Source organism: Neoarius graeffei, chromosome 8 (genome assembly GCF_027579695.1).
Source record: "Neoarius graeffei isolate fNeoGra1 chromosome 8, fNeoGra1.pri, whole genome shotgun sequence".
NCBI classification, from domain to species: Eukaryota; Metazoa; Chordata; class Actinopteri; order Siluriformes; family Ariidae; genus Neoarius; species Neoarius graeffei.
In genome coordinates this window covers 66,473,399-66,493,596 of record NC_083576.1, presented here as the reverse complement: position 1 = coordinate 66,493,596, position 20,198 = coordinate 66,473,399, and the positions used below count along the sequence as shown (strand labels likewise).

Below are 20,198 nucleotides of genomic sequence, written 5' to 3'. Positions count from 1 at the left end.
TAGAGCCACCAGTTAGCCTAACCTGTAAGCTAAGAGAGATGAGACTGAGATGGTATGGGCACATCCTGAGAAGAGATGCAGAGCGTGTTGGAAGGAGAATGTTGAGGATGGAGCTGCCAGGCAAATAAAAATGAGGAAGGCCAAAGAGGAGATACATGGATGTGGTGAGAGAGGACATGAAAGTGGCAGGTGTGGTAGAGAAGGATGCAGAAGACAGGGAGCAATGGAGACGAAAGATCGGCTGTGGCGACCCCTAATCGGGAGCAGCCGAAAGAAGAATTAGCCTAACCTGCATGCCTTTGGGGGAAACCCACACGGACACCATGCAAACTCCACACAGAAAGGCCCTCATTGGCCTCTGGGCTTGAACCCAGGACCTTCATGCTGTGAGGCGACAGTGCTAACCACTACACCACCGTGCTGCTGCTTTGAGCTATTATTATTATCATAACACAATGCAGTCACTTGTATATACTGTGTGTGATAAAAAAAAAGACTTATAATACAAAATGTCCATTTAAACATAATCTTATAGAGTATGTTGCTTTAAGAAAAGCCACCACACGATGTCGCTATTTCACTCTGGCTCCCGAGAAGGACTCACAATGGAGTGTTTGCGACCCACACAGGTTATGTCCTAAATCTTTATCGGGGCACTATATAGGGTCTTGACTGAAGACTTCTACACCCTACTTAGTGCACTGTGTGTCCAGTAGGGACTTATTTGTAACTTGTCCGGTGAACTTCCACATCGCTGTTTGATGAGCGCTAATATACCTGAGCCAAGTTCTCCTTTCCTGTCCTCGCGCGTGTGACGTCACGTTACCACAGGTGAGCTCCAGCTCACGCGCCTCCTACAGATATTATTTCATATGTGAGCATTGATAGTGTGAGTTACTGTGGAGTCAGGTAGATGTGGTGGAGTGTTTTATTGATAGTGTTTAGTTTGTAGTGTTTAGTGTGCGCGTGTTTGGGTTGGGGACGCACTGTAGTGTTTAGTGTGTGTGTGTTTAGTGTGTGTGTGTTTGGGTTGGGGACGCACTGTAGTGTTTAGTGTGCGTGTTTGGGATGCACTGTAGTGTTTAGTGTGCGTGTTTGGGATGCACTGTAGTGTTTAGTGTGCGTGTTTGGGATGCACTGTAGTGTTTAGTGTGCGTGTTTGGGATGCACTGTAGTGTTTAGTGTGCGTGTTTGGGATGCACTGTAGTGTTTAGTGTCCGCGTGTTTGGGATGCACTGTAGTGTTTAGTGTCCGCGTGTTTGGGTTTGGGATGCACTGTAGTGTTTAGTGTCCGCGTGTTTGGGTTGGGGACGCACTGTAGTGTTTTGTATGCGTGCGTGTTTGGGTTGGGGCGCACTGTAGTGTTTAGTGTGTGTTTGGGTTGGGGCGCACTGTAGTGTTTAGTGTGTGTTTGGGTTGGGGCGCACTGTAGTGTTTAGTGTGTGTTTGGGTTGGGGCGCACTGTAGTGTTTAGTGTGTGGTTGGGTTGGGGACGCACTGTAGTGTTTAGTGTGTGTGTGTGTTCGGGTTGGGTTGGGGACGCACTGTAGTGTTTAGTGTGTGTGTTTGGGACGCACTATAGTGTTTAGTGTGTGTGTGTGTGTTTGGGTTGGGTTGAGGACGCACTGTAGTGTTTAGTGTGTGCGTGTGTGTGTTTGGGTTGGGGACGCACTTTAGTGTGTGTGTGTGTGTGTGTTTGGGTTGGGTTGAGGACGCACTGTAGTGTTTAGTGACGCTGCGCGTGCAGTTGTGGAAGGATTCAGAAAGGAATGTCGCCAGAAGGTGATGACCTGAGTCACGGTTTCGGTTTATTCCGCTCTTTACCGGTGTTTATAATAACACACTTCGCTAAATGTGAGCGTTTCACAGGATTTAAACCAAACAGCGGAAACACTAACAGTATCCGCATCCCTGGGAGAACATGAGGAGCGTGAGGCTGAGTGAAATGGGCTCCTCTTGGCTGTAGGTAAGCGGCGCTCCTGTCAACAGGTGGCTATAAACTTTCATCTTCTGTTTCATTTAATAAACTGGTTTGTTCTGGTTTCTATTTATTCTTGTCGAATAAAGCGAGTTCACCTGTAACACTTTACCATAAAGCTTCCAGGAGACAATTTCACTTCACTCGGTAACTTTTTGTATTTATTAAAGGATCCAACAACAGAGTTATTATACTTGGCTAAAACTTAGAATTAAAAAGTGTGTACACACATTCTATGTAAAGACAAGTTATAAATATTACAACTGTCCTCATGTCAAGAATCGTGTTTTTATGCTGGAAATTATCCTGGTATAATCACAGGAATGAAATATGTTTATTTTATTGTTTGTTTTATATTCATGAACAAATGTTGGCCTCCCTGAATTAACTGCGAGTGAAATTGTATAATTTAGACACTATCCATAGATGGAAACTTTTTCATCTTTTGCTTCATTGTGTGTGATATGGTATGATTTGTTTTTAAATATAGTATGGGTGTATTACAGACGCACTATATATATTTTTTTATTTAATTTTTTGTATATAAAAAGCACATTAACTTTTTTGCTCACCGGCCACTGTGGCTAGTGGTTTATACTGTTTATTTATACTGTTTATATTGTTTGTCTGAGTGTTTAGTCTATGTCTAGTTCCTATCTAGTGTTTATACTGTTTATATTGTTTGTTTTTTCAATTATTCTATTTTTATTTTTATTTATTGCATTGCCTGTTTGCACCGTGGGTCAGAGAGGACTGAAATTTCATCTGTGCTGTATGTCGAGCATGTGTAGCATATTTGACAAAGTTGACTTGACTTGGTTTTCCCGAGTCACTAGCCATTCAGCCTTTTCACTAGCCACAATTTTGTTGCCAGGAAATCGCAGTTTTTTCTTGACCATGATACGTTAAAGTTTGGAAGATCTAGATTTAATTATGAATGGCAGCGTATAATATATCTCTACAGTAGCACTCAAGTATTCAGTGCTGTTAAGGTAGCTCCCTATATGAAAACATGGAACCAATTCAGACAAAAATATAAACAGAGTATTCTGTTTATTGAACTCAAATTCAAGCCCTTACAATATGAAATATTGTATAATATGAAAAATAACATTCAGTATAACTGAACTTATTCTAATATTAAAAGTCCAGTTCAAAACATTTATCATTGAAAAACATTTGATGTTTTGATATGCAAGTATTATGTGTATTATGTATATTATGTTATCTATTAAGTGTGTGTGTGTGAGAGAACATGTGTAGAGAGAGACATTAAATGTCCTCATTACATTCATCATCAGATGAGTCTGAATGGTCCATGAAAAATGGTTTTCGTGACCTGAGGCTTCCAGCAGGCCATAAGTTGATAGCTGGGGTGGGATCAACTTCTTTACAATCGCGTGAACGTTTCTAAACAGCAGCTCCATCCTCTCCAGCTCAGCCGACTTCATGACAGCCAGGGACTTGAAAGCAATGCTGTCCTGTAGTGAACCAGCCGTCTTTGCCGGTTTTGATGTTATAGTACCGATGTGTGCATTTGACTTTTCGTGGTCCTTTATAGTTTCGAGTTAAAATTACTGGTGCCTGTCTTTGCCATACTTTCTGCAGTCTTTGCAGTACATGGTATTTTCGATTTTGCTATGAACTAGCCAATCTGGGCGGCATGGTGGTGTAGTGGTTAGCACTGTTGCCTCACAGCAAGAAGGTCTCGAGTTCGAGCCCCGTGGCCAGCGAGGCTGACAGTGGAGGGTCTATTGAGGAGAGTGCTGAAGTGTTCCTTCCACCTCTCATTGATTGCGCTCTTCTCCTTCAGCAACGTGCCATCGGTGGACAGAAGGGGGGGTGCTGGGTCGGGACAGTCCGTACATGGCTTTAATGGTGCTGAAGAACATCTTGGAGTTCTTTGTGTAAGCATACAGCTGGACCTCGTCCGCTTTCCTCTGCCACCACTCATCCTGCATGCGGTGGAGAGCGGCCTGGGCACAGCTCTGGAGGTGCTTGAAGCAGTCACACTTGGGGTTGGTTGGAGGACAAGTCATTCTGCCATGCTGTGAACACTTGTCATTCAGGGGCTGGCCAATGGTAACATCATTTTCATCAAACCAATCCTGTGAACTCTCTTCTTTGGGCCGAGTATTGACTGGGCTACCTGCTTCACCACCATGCTGAACTGGTCCCACTACCGAGTTGGGGTTCCAATGAGGGGTCCATGGGAGGTCAACTTGTCGTCCAGGCAGCTCATGAAGTTATCTCAACATACTGGGTTCTGAAGTTTGGTGTTGAACAACGGTCTGACGAGCTTTGGCTTTTTGTGATTGGTAAGGAGGATGTGCAGCTTGACAATTGACTTAAGAAGTTGGTGGTAGATCCAGTGTTCAGCTCCTCACATGGCCCTGGTGATCCTGAAGTCTCTGATGTCACATCTGCAGCAGATTGCAAAGTCAGTGAGATGCCATTGTTTTGATTGTGGGTGCATCCAAGTTGATTTTATACTTGTCTGCTTGTATGAACAAGGTGTTGATCAAGTCATTTTCTGCACAGAGACTCTAGAGCAGTAGGCCATTAGAGTTAATTTTGCCTATGCCATGTGGCCCCAGCACGCCTGTCCAGTTAGTGCACTCTGTGCCGACTCTGGCATTGAAGTCTCCTAGCAGGATGACCTTGTCTCTGGGAGTTGTGGCCTTTGAGGTTGTTGAGGTCCTTGTAGAAGGTTTCTTTTGCCTTGTCATTGCTGGCCAAAGTAGGGGCATAGGTGCTGATGACTGTGACATGACGGGAGGCATTGACTGGGAAGCAGAGCTTCATCAGATGCTCATTGATAGAGGTGGGGAGGTCAGGGAGCTGCTTGAGAAGCATGGACTTGATGGCCAGGCCTACCCCATGTATATTCTCCTCATCTTGGGATTTGCCTTTCCAGAAAAAGGTATAGCCACCCTTCAGTTCAGTGATGGATCCTTTGTCAGCCAGCCTGGTCTCGCTGAGGGCAGCGATATCAATGTTGTAGTGCACCAATTCACTAGCTATGAGGGCTGCTGTTCTCTCAGGTCTTGATGTTTCCTTGTCCATTAGGGTTTGGACATTGCATGCTCCGAAAGTCATTTGTTTTGTTGTTCTTTGTATTTCGACCACTTGAGGGGTAACACTGCCAGCCACAGTAAGCTGACCATGGGTAGAGGGGTGAGCAATATTTGAGGCACCTTTTCTAGTCTCCTCTCTCATGTGAGGGTGAGCAGTGCTGTCTTAAATAGGGCTGCTCAGTTGCCTGGGGGAATACCAAACTCCTCTGTCGTTCTGGGGTCAGAGAGAGAGTGCGACTCTTGTCACCAGGCCGCCTACATGCAGGGCTGGAACTACAACTCCCAGTGGTTACCTCTACCTGTTGCTTCACCCCTTCCCCATCGCCGCAGGACTTTTTGGGCCGAGTTGGGGGATTGCACAAAGAAACCTGTGCGGGAAGTTGTTTTAAAGTGGGTAAATCATTGCACTGGGGCAATCCCACTCTCTCGGCCTTGGAAGTCGGGTTCTGGTGGTACGAAGAATCATCATGACCAGGGACTTCTTTGGTTGCAGTGGATGACCATGACATCTTCCGTGTCTGGGTGCTCCACAATGACTTGCTGTTGCTGCCTTAGTGAATGTTGAGTCTCATCTGACAACTTCTGCACACTCCACTGGGTCCAGCCTTCACATGCTTGGGACAGACATATCCTGCCAGGGAATCAAACTGACAACTGTTTGGGCCCAAGGCTAATTCTCTGACCTTTAGGACATGGATGCCCCTAGTTGGTTTAAAAAAAAAAAAAAAAAGTTTTATTGGATATTCTAAAACTACCATTAATCTTTTAAAATATGGGATTATTTGTTAAATTTGGTGCAGTCAATCTAGACAAATTTAGCAAAGATGTTTTTAAGGTATCATCTTAATCGTCTGAACAAGTCAAGTTTATTTGTATAGCGCTTTTAACAATAAACATTGTTGCAAAGCAGCTGTACAGAATTTGAACGACTTAAAACATGAGCTAATTTTGTCCCTAATCTATCCCCAATGAGCAAGCCTGTGGCGACGGTGGCAAGGAAAAACTCCCTCAGACGACATGAGGAAGAAACATCGAGAGGAACCAGACTCAAAAGGGAACCCATCCTCATTTGGTCAACAACAGACAGCATGACTATAACATTAACAGTTTTAACATGAAGACAGTTTCGTTGATGTTATAAACTCTTCATTGATGGAAACTTGAGTGCAAAACTGTTCATGACAGCTGCAGTCCTAAAGTTAGCAAGTTAACTGTAGTCCTCAGCCATAAAAGCATTACTGTAAGAGTCCAGAGCATCCTCCAGGTATAACCCTCAACTGTCCTCATGGGGCTGTCCTTCACAGGAGCGATGCGATAAAACTCCGACAAGACACCGGGCACCAGGATGGATCAAGCAGGTCCGAGGGGCAGAAGAGGCCAGCATCTCAATCCCAGGACCAACATGTAACTCAGAGGGACAGATGGGGGGGGGAGAGAACACCGGTTGTTGGGTATGCCCTAAAAATGACAAGTATTAAATCTGTGTGGTAGGCTTGCAGAGACGAGAGTCTTGACATCAGGCATAATGCACAACAATGGCATGTTAATATGGTTAAAAAATATCATGACCTGGATGCTTGATTGGGTGATGGGAGCACACTCCTCAGCAATGATGAGATGCAGATGGGACCCTTAGGGTTGGCCAAGACAATTCAGTTACATTTCACCGGGTCTGGGACATGCGACAGAATGTCTGACGGCCGATTCCCTGCAGGCTACGATAGCCAGTCGAGGTCTCCACCAAAAGATTTCCTGTTGACTCCATGTAACTCAGAGGGACAGATTTTGGGGGGGGGGAGAAAACGCAGGTTGTTGGGTATGCCCAATGTCACCTGAATAAGTAGGAACAGTATACATATTGCACTGAGTACAAGCAGGGACTCCGGCAACTAACTATGACAGCATAACTAAAAGGGGAGAGCCAGAAGGTAACACAGGCATGAGAGAGCCCCAGGACATAAAGCAGCCAGCCACTACACGGTCAACAAACTCGAGTGAGCAAGCGAGTGGGGACTGACAGCATCCATACATCCCAGTTTACCAAAACACTCTGTCTGAGGACCCTCTAGATCAGGGGTCTTCAATCCTATCCGCAAAGGGCCGGTGTAGCTGCAGGCTTTCATTACAGCCAAATTGGAGGCTCACTTGATTTGTTGACTGGAGATGAGGGTGAAATGATTAAACAAGTGAAATCAGGTGTAGCTCCTGCTTGGTTGGAATGAAAGCCTGCAGCCACACTGGCCCTTTGTGGATAGGATTGAAGACCCCTGCTCTAGATCTACACCTTTACCTCATAAACACCATTAACAAAAGGCTTGACTAAACAGATATGTTTTCAGCCTAGACTTAAATGCTGAGACTGTGTCTGATTCCCGAACATTACTTGGAAGGCTGTTCCATAACTGTGGAGCTTTGTAAGAAAAGGCTCTGCCCCCTGATGTAGCCTTCACTATACGAGGTACCAGCAGATAGCCTGCACCTTTTGATCTAAGTAGGCGTGGCGGGTCATAGAGGAGCAGAAGTTCACTCAGGTACTGTGGTGCGAGACCATTTAGTGCTTTAAAGGTCAATAGTAGTATTTTATAATCGATACGAAATTTGATTGGGAGCCAATGCAGTGTGGATAAGACAGGCGTGATGGGGTCATATTTTCTAGTTCTAGTAAGGACTCTTGCTGCTGCATTTTGAACTAACTGGAGCTTGTTTATGCACTTATTGGAACATCCAGACAGTAAGGCATTACAATAATCCAACCTGGAGGTAACAAAAGCATGGACTAGTTTTTCCGCATCATGTAATGACGACATTAAATTTCTTATTTTTGCAATATTTCTGAGATGAAAGAAAGCTATCCGGGTAATGTTATCAATGTGAGTTTCGAATGAAAGACTGGGGTCAATAATCACTCCGAGGTCTTTTACTGCTGCACGTGAAGAAACAAAGACCATCCAGAGTTACTGTGTAATCAGAAAACTTACTTCTAGCTGTATGTGGTCCTAGTACAAGTACTTCAGTCTTGTCAGAGTTAAGCAGAAGGAAATTTATAAGCATCCAGTGTCTAATGTCCTGAACACATTCTTCAATTCTATAAAGCTGGTGTCTCTCATCAGGTTTTGCAGAGACATACAACTGTGTGTCATCAGCATAACAGTGGATACAATGTTTATGAATAATATCACCCAGAGGTTATATATATATATATATATATATATATATATATATATATATATATATAAGAGAGAAAAAAAAGCAGTGGACCCAAGACAGAACCTTGTGGAACACCAAACTTTACCTCAGTACGTCTAGAAATATCACCATTTATATCAACATACTGATAACGATCAGTTAAATAAGACCTGAGCCAGGAGAGGGCCGTTCCCTTAACTCCCACAACATTTTCTAGTCTATCCAGAAGAATGGAATGATCAATGGTATCAAATGCTGCACTAACGTCAAGCAACACAAGTAGCGAGATACAGCCCTGATCAGACTCCAACAGTAGGTCGTTTACTACTTTAACCAGTGCTGTCTCTGTGCTATGATGAGGTCTAAATCCTGACTGATACATTTCATGGATGTTATTCCTATGTAAATATGAGCATAACTGCTGTGCCACAGCTTTTTCAAGGATCTTGGAGATAAAGGGGAGGTTTGATATTGGCCGATAATTGGACAGCTGACAGGGATCAAGGTCAGGTTTTTTAATCAGGGGTTTGATAACTGCTAGTTTAAAGGATTTGGGTACACAGCCAATCGTAAGAGAATAATTTATTATTTTTAGAAGCAGTTCAATTACTTCAGGTAGTATCTGTTTGAATAGACGTGTAGGTAAGGGATCTAGTACGCAAGCTGATGCAGAGATTAATGAAAGTAGTTCAGTTTCTTTAAGGGGAGTAAAACATTCTAACTGATGATCTGATAGTTATATAGTTCACTACAAGGTCACTTTCATTGTCTGACCTTAAATTAGTAGTTTGAATTTTTTGTCGGATATTCTCAATTTTGTCATTAAAAAAAATTCATGAAGTCATTGCTACTACATACTGCAGGTGTGCATGTGTTGATAGTGGACTTATTCCTGGTTAATTTTGCTAAAGTATTAAATAGGAATCTAGGATTATTTGTTATCTTCTATTAGGGAGGAGATATGTTGATCTCGCAGCACTAAGAGCCTTTCTATACTTCAGGAAGCTCTCCTTCCACGCCAATTTGAACACTACCAATTTTGTTTGATGCTATTTACGTTCCAATTTTCGAGTGGTCTGTTTTAATGTGCGAGTGTCATCATTATACCAGGGTGCTAATTTTTTGTCTCTGACCATTTTCCTTTTAAGAGGAGCTACATTATCTAAAGTATGGCGGAATGTTGACTCTAAGCATTCAGTTGCCTGATCAAGTTCTGCAGGGGCTGACAGTGACCCAATCAGAGTTGATAACTCTGGGAGATCATTTATAAAGCTCTGTGCAGTAGTTGACGTGAATGTATGTTTAATACAGTAGCGTGGTGAGGTGCATATATTATTACTCGGACATAGTTTGAATGAAATGAGATAATGATCTGAAAACTTCAGACTGTGGAAGTATGACTATATTGTCTACGTTTAATCTGAATGTTAGTATTAGATCAAGGGTGTGACCACCATTATGGGTTGGTCCTATGACATTCTGATTAATCCCTACTGAATCTAAGATGGACACAAACGCTGTTTTTAAAGGGTCTTCTGGGTTATCGAAGTGAATATTAAAATCTCCGACAACTAAAGCTTTGTCTAAGGAAATAACCAGATCTGAGATAAAAAAAAAAAATCTGCAAATTCAGAAAGAAACTCAGAATATGGCCCCGGGGGCCTGTAAATAATAAGTAATGGAATTAACTGGGTAGACTTATTTTTCGAGGCTACATACATTATATGACTATGAAGAACTTCAAATGTATTAAATTTATAACCAGGTTTTTGTGTTACACCTAGATAATCATTATAAATAACCGCAACGCCTCCTCCTCTGCTAGTTTGACAAGGCTGGTGTATATAACTGTATCCAGGAGGACTCGCTTCATTTAATGCTATATATTCATTTGGCTTAATCCATGTTTCAGTTAAACAAAGTACATTAAACTCCTGATTAGTAATGAGTTCATTAACCATTAGCGCTTTTAGATGTAAGAGATCGAATATTTAATAGCCCCACCTTTAGATCAAAGGTGCTGACAGCAGCTGTACAGTCAGTATGATCTAATTTTATTTTGATTAGGTTACTGGAACAAACTCTCTGAATTTCTACCTTTTTGTTTAGCTTGGGGAACAGACACAGTCTCGATGTAGTGGACCCTGAGTGACGACTCTGTGCAGCTAGCAGACAGTCGGTTTAGCCTGTTTGTCTGCTCCCTGGCCTTGGCTCTGGATTGTCAGAAATTAACTAGGCTTGTTCTGAGACTATGACCTATGCTGCAGGAAATGAGAGCAGCACCTTCCCGAGTGGGATGGATACCGTCCCGCCCTAACAGGCCAGCAGTGCCCTCTAAATTAGCCCAATTATCTATAAAGCCCACACTGTTTTCAGAGCACCAACTGGACAGCCAGCAGTTCAGTGACCATAACCTGCTGTAAGCTACATCGCCACGCCGCATTGGGATGGGGCCAGAGCATACTACAGCATCGGACATCGCCTTCGCAAATTTAAACACCTCTACAAAGTTACTCTTAGTAACCTCAGACTGACGAAGGTGTAGCTCCTGCATGGATAACTATCTTTGAGAACCTGTGCTTGCCTAGGACCCTAAGATTACCTGCTATATCCGGCACCCTGGCTCCTGGTATACACCTGACTAAAGCTGCTGGTGCCCCTAAAGGCTGAGCTAATTTCACATGCCGTATGATAGTCCCCTATAACCAGAGCTCTTTCAGGTTTCTCAGTGGGTGCATCACTAAGGAGAGCAAACCTGTTCGGCATGTGATGCGGAGAGGAGTGGTGCTCCTGTGGGCGAGCCTCAGTGGTAGCTTTGGCTCTACGCTTATGCCGCCGAGTCGTCACCCATTCGCCCCGCTGTAAGGGCTCTAATGCCGGAGTTGGGAGATTGCTAACTCCACCTAGGGCATCCAGACTTTCCTCTACAGAAACTACACTGTTCTCACGCTCATTAACCTTCTCTAAAGCCTGGACACGCGCTTCTAGCACTGTAATCTTCTCCGTCAGAGAGCTAACTAATCTGCACTTATCACAAATAAAGCTATCGCTAGCGACGGAGGAAGAATGACTAAACATCCTGCACTCAGCACACTGAACAGGCTGAAGGTGTGCCATGATGAAAAGATTCACAGGAGGAACAGAAAATCAAGTTTGGAGAAAATCAGCTGTAAAATTGTGACGTACGTATCAATCGAAATTAATGCATAGTAACCAGATATTTGGCCTACAAAGTCATATTTATAGATTTTTGTTTTTTGTTTGTTTACGGCGAAGTTAGAAATTTTTTTTTTTTCTGCGTTCTCGTTTCACATCCCTGTATCCCAGAACGAACTTTTGCTACACTGGACTCATTTTGCGGTGATATGCCCCATATGTTGAGGTCATGAAGTTGGGGGGGTATTTCAGCCTGGTAAAATATTCTGATCTTTCAGTGCCATTTCAGTCCTTTTGAAATCATTTACAAATGTAAGACTCCCATATCTTACTGGGAATTATAATGCAAATATAATTTGTTTGTATTTACAGTATTTATTTATTTGAATGAAAAGAGGCTTTTCAACATTTATTACTTAAATGAGAGGGGATTATTTTTTTTCTTTAATAAACAACCTGGACCCCGAGCACTTCGTACTTTTGTCAGAACTTGAGTATAAAACTTGTTGACTGAAAAATGTTTATTGATATCAATAATCATAACAATCCATGTTTGCTTTCAAGATAGTGCTGTGCAAACACAAAATCAAGGTAAGACGGGGGAGACTTTCCTAAAATAGACTTGCTGATTTTCTCAAAAAATAAATAAATAAAAGACAGACAAATGTGGAGAGTGAAATTGATGCTGTGTTGCAAGCTTGTCACAAAGTAAACGTGTTGCATCTGTCTGTTACACATTACACAGGAAAAGTTGTGGCTTAACTGAATTTCGTAATGCAAAGAGCTTGGTCTGAATGTTAAAGCATTCAGATGATGTTCTGGAAGGGATTAAAAAAAAAACCTGAATGAAGTATGAAAAATAATCAGAATGCATCTTTAGATTTTCATCTGACCTATGCTATATTACATATAATCCAATGTTGGTCTTAATGTAACTCGAGAAGTGACACTGAAATGGGGCCTGTGCGTGAAGGGCAACTTCACATGAGGAAGACATCTCATTGTTGTCAAATGTCCTTTACTCCTCCTAGGACTTGGAGAGGAGTGGGCACAACATTACCAGAAGAAGAGGGTAACCAACACGCTCCATTGCCGAGGCAGGGAACAGTAAGTTTGTCTTTATTATGTACCAGGCTATGCAGAGGACTGCTTAAGATGACGTAAAAGCTTTGATGGATAAACTGGCAGAACTCACAGCACACATGCTGGAGCTATGTGTATCAAATATCAATAAAAATAGAAGTGGAGACATCTCAGGACGGCTTGTTCTGGCGTGGTCTCAGCAGCCGTGTTTACTTTAGATAAGCTAAAAGGCAAATGGGTGATTTAAAGGGATGTGGAGACACCTAGTTATGGTAAAAGAGAGTTACAGTAAGCCCCATTCACAGACAAAACAGTTATTGTATGAGGTAAAAACAGTACAGGATAGATTTTGACAAATTTTCATTCTCATGGTCTTCCATAATGGTAAAGTACCAGGTGATGTGTGTTCCCACCTGACTGTATTTAATGGAGATGCTACGGAGTGTGAACCTCTACAAAACGTATCAAACGTGAGAGATTGAATATGACGTATAATTCGTTCCGATTTCCACCCATACCTGCAGAAAAGTTCTTTATGAATTTGCCACTGGTCAAGTTACAGTGAGGCAATACAAGTGTAGGGGTCAGTAATTCTGCTGCAAGATCACTATATCATTTACATCCAGTTTTTCCCACAAACTGGCTACATCCAAGTATTCGTACCGCCTTACTGAAGACTACATCGTAGTCTGTAGGGTAGAGTGCAAAGAGCAGTACGTCATCATCCGTAGGGTGTCCGAATACTCAGTAGGCATTTAAAGGATATGGGACATGAAACATAAAAGCACACTATATCAGTTTCTTTCCATTAAAAATATGAATTAATTGCATCAACAAATACAAAATCATCTATTAAATTCAGCAAAATCGTTATATTCGTGATTATATGGCATTTCTGCTCGACTTCCAATATGCATTTTTTGCAACCGGAAGAACCGCTGTCACGTGATCATACGTCACAAAAACTTTCGGGCACAGCACAAGCGGGTAGATGAATGGAGAAGTGGATGACAAAATTGTTTTTATAGTCTTTAAAGTACATTGGACATCATACATTGGACATCATGGTGTATTGTGCTGCTTATGGTTGCAATAATTCCAATGGGAAATGCCCTGGAGTAAGCTTTTTTGCATTCCCCAAGGACCCGAAGCTGAGGAAAGTGTGGGCTCACCTGCGCATGCGCGGTAGGCTTTGCGCATGCGCAGTAGGCTTGGTAGGACAAATCCAAGAGGTAGGATAACTTTACAGAACACCTGTTGAAAAAACTTTGCACCTACTGTTTCCCACAAACTGTGTTCGGACCATTTCACTGAGGATTCTTTCAACATTAATGCTGCGTTCATGTGCTATGGGAATTATGGTAAATACCAAACGCCGACATGGAAAGCACACATGAACGCCCCCTCTTGTGGTATTTTCCACTGGGCAACTCGTAGAAAATTTTGATACACGAGTTGCCGAGATGAGCTGAACTTTAACCTTTTCAACATGGCGGCGAGCGGTACAAGACACTTGAATGTTAAGCATTGTACGCTACTAAAGGTTTTTTTTTTTTTTACTAGTACTAGTGGGTAGTTTTTTGTGTCTATGCAATGTTGCGTCATTAACAAGTGTAACAATACGTTAGAAATCCGTTTCCTTTAAAAATGTGTTATGGTTTGTTTTTACCTATCCAGAGCAGACGCTATTGCTAACGATAGCTAACTAACTATTGCTAACTTGAATCCGGTCCACCATCTTTAATTTGTCACCAACAACAAAAGCATGTGAACACAACACACTGGTAAATACCACTTCCCAACTGGAAAATATCATCTTCCCATAGCACATGAACGCAGCATAATACTCAGGTACTGAGCGATATTAATTCATGAAACAGGAAGTATAAGGATGAGAAAAAAAAAAAAAACAGTTTAAATCGGGAAGCTGCGCACATTTGCGCCAGGCTGCACAAATGTGTGCAGCTTCCCGATTTAAACTGTTTTTTTTTCTCATCCTTATACTTCATGTTTCATGAATTAATATCGCTTTTTTTTAAAAAATCGGATCTGCGTGATTCAGCCGTGAAAAAGGCGGCATCCACCGAAAGGCGCGCTGTTTGCATCCCTGCACGGAGGCCAGGGGACAGGGCAGGAATATTTTTGTTGATATGAGTGATCCGGTGCAATTTCGCGCGCCCCCCCCCCCCCCCCCCCCCCCCCAATTGAAGACCTCTGCGCTAAGCGACTGAAAGCCGAGGTAAGGATTAGTATTATAATTTTGGATGTATCAATTATTGATTATCATAATTCTGACTCGTTTCTCCATTTTGAATGTTTTCATCTCGGACTCTGGAAGCATTGTATCTCAATCAATCTCGAAAAATATCAGCAAAAAAAAAACCTAGCTTGCAACGGACTTTAGCTAGATCTATGATGAACTTTCAATGTATGATACAAAAATAATACTTCTTTCAACAGATCATTAGCCTTTGAGCAGAATTGTTTTTAACTTACCAGGAAGTGTTATCGAGCCGACCACTTTCAGTTTCATGAGGGCTGAATGAACTCTCGCTCTCAGAATCATCTGACCCGTCAGAGTAAAGACAAGATCCATGTTCATGTGAATTTCGAGCTATCGGTTCGAATTGATAGGGTCTAACTTCACATCTCTGTGAAACATCGGGAATGTCACTGTCGATGGTGTCCATTTCGGTAACCTGTTTACATTAGATTCCCAAGCGCTGGCTCCTTGGAAAGTTTTTGTCGCGTCACAGGTCACGTGACCACCTAGCTCATTAACAAATCCCTTGTTTTACGCTGATGTATAAAAAAACTTGAATAATGTGGTGATTTTCACATTTTTGACGCCCTGCAGTGATTTAGATGGCATTTCTTATGTCCTTTATACATAATTATGCCCAGGTAAAAATCCATGTCCCATATCCTTTAACAGTCGTCAAACAGTACCTAAATGATCCGCTACATCTGTAGTATGCAAACGTACAGTAACAGTACGTAAGTATAAAGAACAATAGTGTTGAGTGATGGATAAATAATAATGAACATGATTTACTGTATCGCTAAAAGGAACTGTGTTGTGCTCAAATGATTGGCTAAATAGAACAGAGAGCTTTCACACTGGACAGTCTTATTCAGTATGCAGGTTACTGTCAATGCTACCATGACAACATTTGAGTGCTTGAGTCCAGTACGTGCATTCAGCTTTCTAATAGCACTTTTTTCCAGCTTATTTAACTGATTATTGAAAAGACATTACTGGTCTGTGTACGTTTTAGCATTCTATTTTCGTGTCTGTAAGAAATGAATAGGCCACTTTTGTTTTTATTATCAGAAATCGCAGACTCAAAAGCAAGTCGTGTTTCTCGTCCTTCTTTGTAAACCAAAAATTGAAATCATAAATGAGCAGAGCAGATTCCAGTCCAAGCGAGAGGAGCAGGTTCCAAGGCAATCCGAAATTACGTGCAATAGATCGTTTTTTGTGCCGGCAGGTAATGCAGCCCTTTCTGACTGCCACTGTACCACCACAAGTATATTTCAGGCCTGTGGGAAACACGCCGTCCATGTCAGCAATGTCATGACCAGTCACATGTTAATCCAATGGTTCCAGTTTCCACTGAAGCTGTGGCAAAAGATTACCATTATTGTTACTAGATCGCCAGGGGATAGGTTAATGTTTTGAATGGTACCATTTTGCTCCCATTCCCGCATAATACCATTACAGCATAATGACAAACACTTTTCAGTGAGAGGGGGAATGGGGTACTAGAATGAGTTTGGTAAATTAGAACTGGCCAAACAGAGGATGCAAATATATCTTGCCCTTGAGAATTTTAATATCCTGCACTATGGTCATCGTGTCAGTGTTCACTTTCAAGACCGACCTCTCTCATTGCTTAGGTTTCCCTTTGTAATAAAGTTGCTTTCTGATTCTGAGAACTAAAGGTTTCCTCACATCCTTGAAGCTAAGTATGAGAAGGGAAGAGTCTCTCTATCTTGCAGAAGTTGGAGACCGATGTCAACTGTAATCTAGTCCATTTTTTTAGCTCATCCGGCTGCAGGCCAGGCTGGATGAACTTATGCGATCATGCGTCGTCCGTCCATCGTTGTCATCCATCCACAATTTACAAAAATTGCAACTCTTCTTACAGGATTGATCAGATTTCGATCAAACATGCATACAATGTTCTCCAGGTGGGTTTCCATAAACGTTATGATGGTGCCACCTTTCATATTTACAATTTTATGGGCGTCGTGGCTGGAATGAGCTGCAGCCTCATTGAGGCTGTTTTTTTATTTTATTTAAAAAAAAAAAACACTTGAGAGGCAACTGAAATAAGAGACACAAAATCTCATGAAGCACCAAGTATTTTTTTTTTTTTAAACAAAATTAGCAAAGTATTGTTGCAGGTTAGTCTTTTTGATTCTGCAATAATTATTTTTTCAGTATACAGTTCTCTCTATTTCAGTAAATCGTATGAATTTTAGTATTTCTTTCACTTAACATCAAGGATTTTATCAGTAAGGTTTTATGATCAGATTGTCTGTCTGCTTTCTAGTAAGTTTTAACATCTGCACTTCAGCCCGCATATGGGTTCTGGGCCACTGCTCACTTATCAGAGCTGTTGTTATTAATCTAGGGAAATGGTAGTACAGTGGCTGAGCTGCTGGAAGTGAAATCCTGTCCTCAGTTTAAACAGGCTCTAAATTAGAGAGAGAGAGAAAGAGTGTGTGTCCGAGCCATAGTTAAGTCTTTGAGCAAGACTCCTAACACTCAGCTGCTCGATTCTGCGTGTGGATGGTGTTTTCACTTCTAAGGGTGTTTTCACACCTGGTCCCCTTTAAAGGAACCAGACTCGGTCCTCTTTAAGTGGACCAAAAAGTGGACCAACAGAAAAAGAACTCAGTTCTTTTTGTGTTCACACTGTGAATTTATTACAAAGAGGACTGGGTTCTCTTTCTGGTCCAGTTAAGCTTTGATGGGGCCTCAGTCCTCTTTCTGTTCACACCAGGTCCTCTAGAGCCCTCAGACCCCCAGTGCATGGAATTCTGGGTAATTTTCTCTTGAATCAAAATGTCTGCTGCCATGCTTGCCCTGCTGTATTCTTTGATCAAAATAGTCCGGATTAAGGAAAATAAATTTATTCCAGCATCTATGAGCGCAAAACACGGCTGGTAAGTTCCAAAAGGAAGTTGAGTTTCCCTGCTACAGTCACGTGACCAACTACGGCAAACAAAGAAGGTTAAACTACAGTGAAAAAGGCAAAGTGAACCCGGTGCGCTTTTTGTTCACAATGCGCAGATTAGGCGAACCATACCGTTGATTTTTAGCGAACCGTACTGAGACCACCTCCTGAGGTGGTCTCAATTCGGTTTGCTTTAAAGGGGTCTGGGTACGGTTGGAGTGTTCACATATGTGCAGAAAATGCTGAGTCATCGATCTGAGTTCGGTTAGATGGCTGAAAGGGACCAAGTGTGAAAACACCCTAAGCCGTTTTTGCTCAAAATGTTTGGCAGATGAGTAAAACTGACAGGGTGTGCTGTTATAAGAACGTCAACAACTGGGTGGTTTGTTGGTGGTAACCACCCCGAAGTTAATCATATTTTTAATGACCTCACATCCTAAAATGTTTTATTCATCTTCTGCCACAAAGACTTGCCAAAGCTAACACACTTTCATTTGTGAAAGGAAATATTATAAAAAAAAAAAAATCATTTCCAGTGGGGCGGCACGGTGGTGTAGTGGTTAGCGCTGTCGCCTCACAGCAAGAAGGTCCGGGTTTGAGCCCCGTGGCCGGCGAGGGCCTTTCTGTGCGGAGTTTGCATGTTCTCCCCGTGTCCGCGTGGGTTTCCTCCGGGTGCTCCGGTTTCCCCCACAGTCCAAAGGCATGCAGGTTAGGTTAACTGGTGACTCTAAATTGACCGTAGGTGTGAATGTGAGTGTGAATGGTTGTCTGTGTCTATGTGTCAGCCCTGTGATGACCTGGCGACTTGTCCAGGGTGTACCCCGCCTTTCGCCCGTAGTCAGCTGGGATAGGCTCCAGCTTGCCTGCGACCCTGTAGAACAGGATAAAGCAGCTAGAGATAATGAGATCATTTACAGTACAGTGGCGTTTTAACATATTATGGAATGTCCACAGTGCATGTTTGTTTCTGTTTTCACTCATGCAGCAGTCGTTCCCTCGCCATCATCTCAAGTTAATAATACAAAAATATGCAGCTTGTCATGTTACAGAGAAACTGAAAGTAAAATCCATTTCAGTGGTGTCCTCCATGCAAGTCTCTCGGAGTTATTGAATATGAATGCATTAGATTAATATAAACCTTGCATTGAGCTACTGTTATAGAAACTGACTCTGACCAGTTGGAGTTAAGAAATCAGCAGCACTGTGGTATAAATAAATGTCATCATGAACTTGGCCTGCAGTATGGAGATAAAAATCAGTAACTAGTTCACTGTGGGTTGTGAGCATCCTGACCAATCTTAGTTGTTTCACATGAGCGTTGTTGGGATTTTAATCAGTCGCAGCATGTGTGTGATGGACAAACATGGTTTGTCATGAAATTGTGGTTTTAAAAAAGAAAAGATTGCTTTGCGTCCTAACAATGTAATATTAAAGCTTCACCGTTTTGAGTTTTTCTTCCATGTATTACAGGGCAGTGTGTCACTACATGATCGCTGCTACCTTCTCCGTGCCATTGTGTAACAGCAGGTCACATGCACACGTTTGTGTATGATTTTGCACCATGCCTTGTTAATTTGTTCACAGTTGCTCTGTTTGGAGTTTGTGCTTTAAGTTTCACAGTAGTCTGTAAGTAAATGTGACGTGTTACAGCTCTGTGTAGGGTTGCCACCATTCAGAAATGAAAATAAGGGACGCCCACCACGGCTCCTTGGGGCCATGACCACCACGGGCACAACTCCCATGGGGTGGGGTGCCCGCAGCAGTGGTATGTTTTATTTTGTAGGTGTTTTTAGTAAAGGGGTGATCAAGAAAGCAATTACTCATACTTAAAGCTTGAAATGCTTTATTGCCAATGCTGTAAAAATGTATAATGTACAAGTGGGCAACAATGAACTTTTAAAATATAATCTAAATATATTGAGAACTTAATATCACTGTAAATGTAAGTGCATAACTGTTCTTGGTGTAGGGACTCTTTGTGAACCTTGGGGACATTTTTACTTAGAGGGGAAAAAAGAGAACAAAAACACAACAAACATGTATGTCTGCTTATTCAAGAACAGTGATGGGAATAACGGCGTTACTTTTTTTTTTAGTAACGAGTAATCTAACTAATTACTTTTTACATCGTTATAACGCCGTTCCCGTTACTTACAATAAAATACTATGCGTTACTTTATTAAAGCTGTTTTCATCTGGCACACTGCTCGTTCAGCCTTTCTTTCCTCTGCTTTAGTGTGGGGCGGGGAGACGCGAGACAACGGCACAGTAAGCCAATCAGAGTAGATTTGGACAGCATACGTAGGTAGGCCACGCCTACTGCACTACTGCGCACACTTTCAATGAGAAGACACAGCGATGGCGAGCGGTCAGCCCAGCACTGCGCTTTCACATTGGAAATACAGCCATTACTTTTCATTACTTGAAATAAAAGGCAAAAATGTCTACGTGCAATGCACATTATGTCGAGGGACAAAGCGTTTGTCCTCGTCAGTGGTCAGTAATTAGTAACATAATTTTAATAACTACAAA

At 42.2% G+C, this 20,198-nt stretch overlaps 1 protein-coding gene across 4 annotated transcripts in view; it reads left to right on the top strand.

Moving 5' to 3' along the window:
* The first annotated feature begins 1,543 nt into the window (after window positions 1-1,543).
* arhgef37 (Rho guanine nucleotide exchange factor (GEF) 37) overlaps window positions 1,544-20,198 on the top strand; it is a 53,796-nt gene continuing 35,141 nt past the window's right edge. For 2 of the 4 annotated variants that reach the window (XM_060928043.1, XM_060928044.1), the window contains exons 1-2: window positions 1,544-1,966; window positions 12,429-12,504. The gene's annotated coding sequence lies outside the window, so the exon portion shown is untranslated. Of the gene's footprint in view, window positions 1,990-12,428; window positions 12,505-20,198 lie in introns of all 4 variants that reach the window. The other 2 variants (XM_060928045.1, XM_060928047.1) reach the window with 2 other exon arrangements.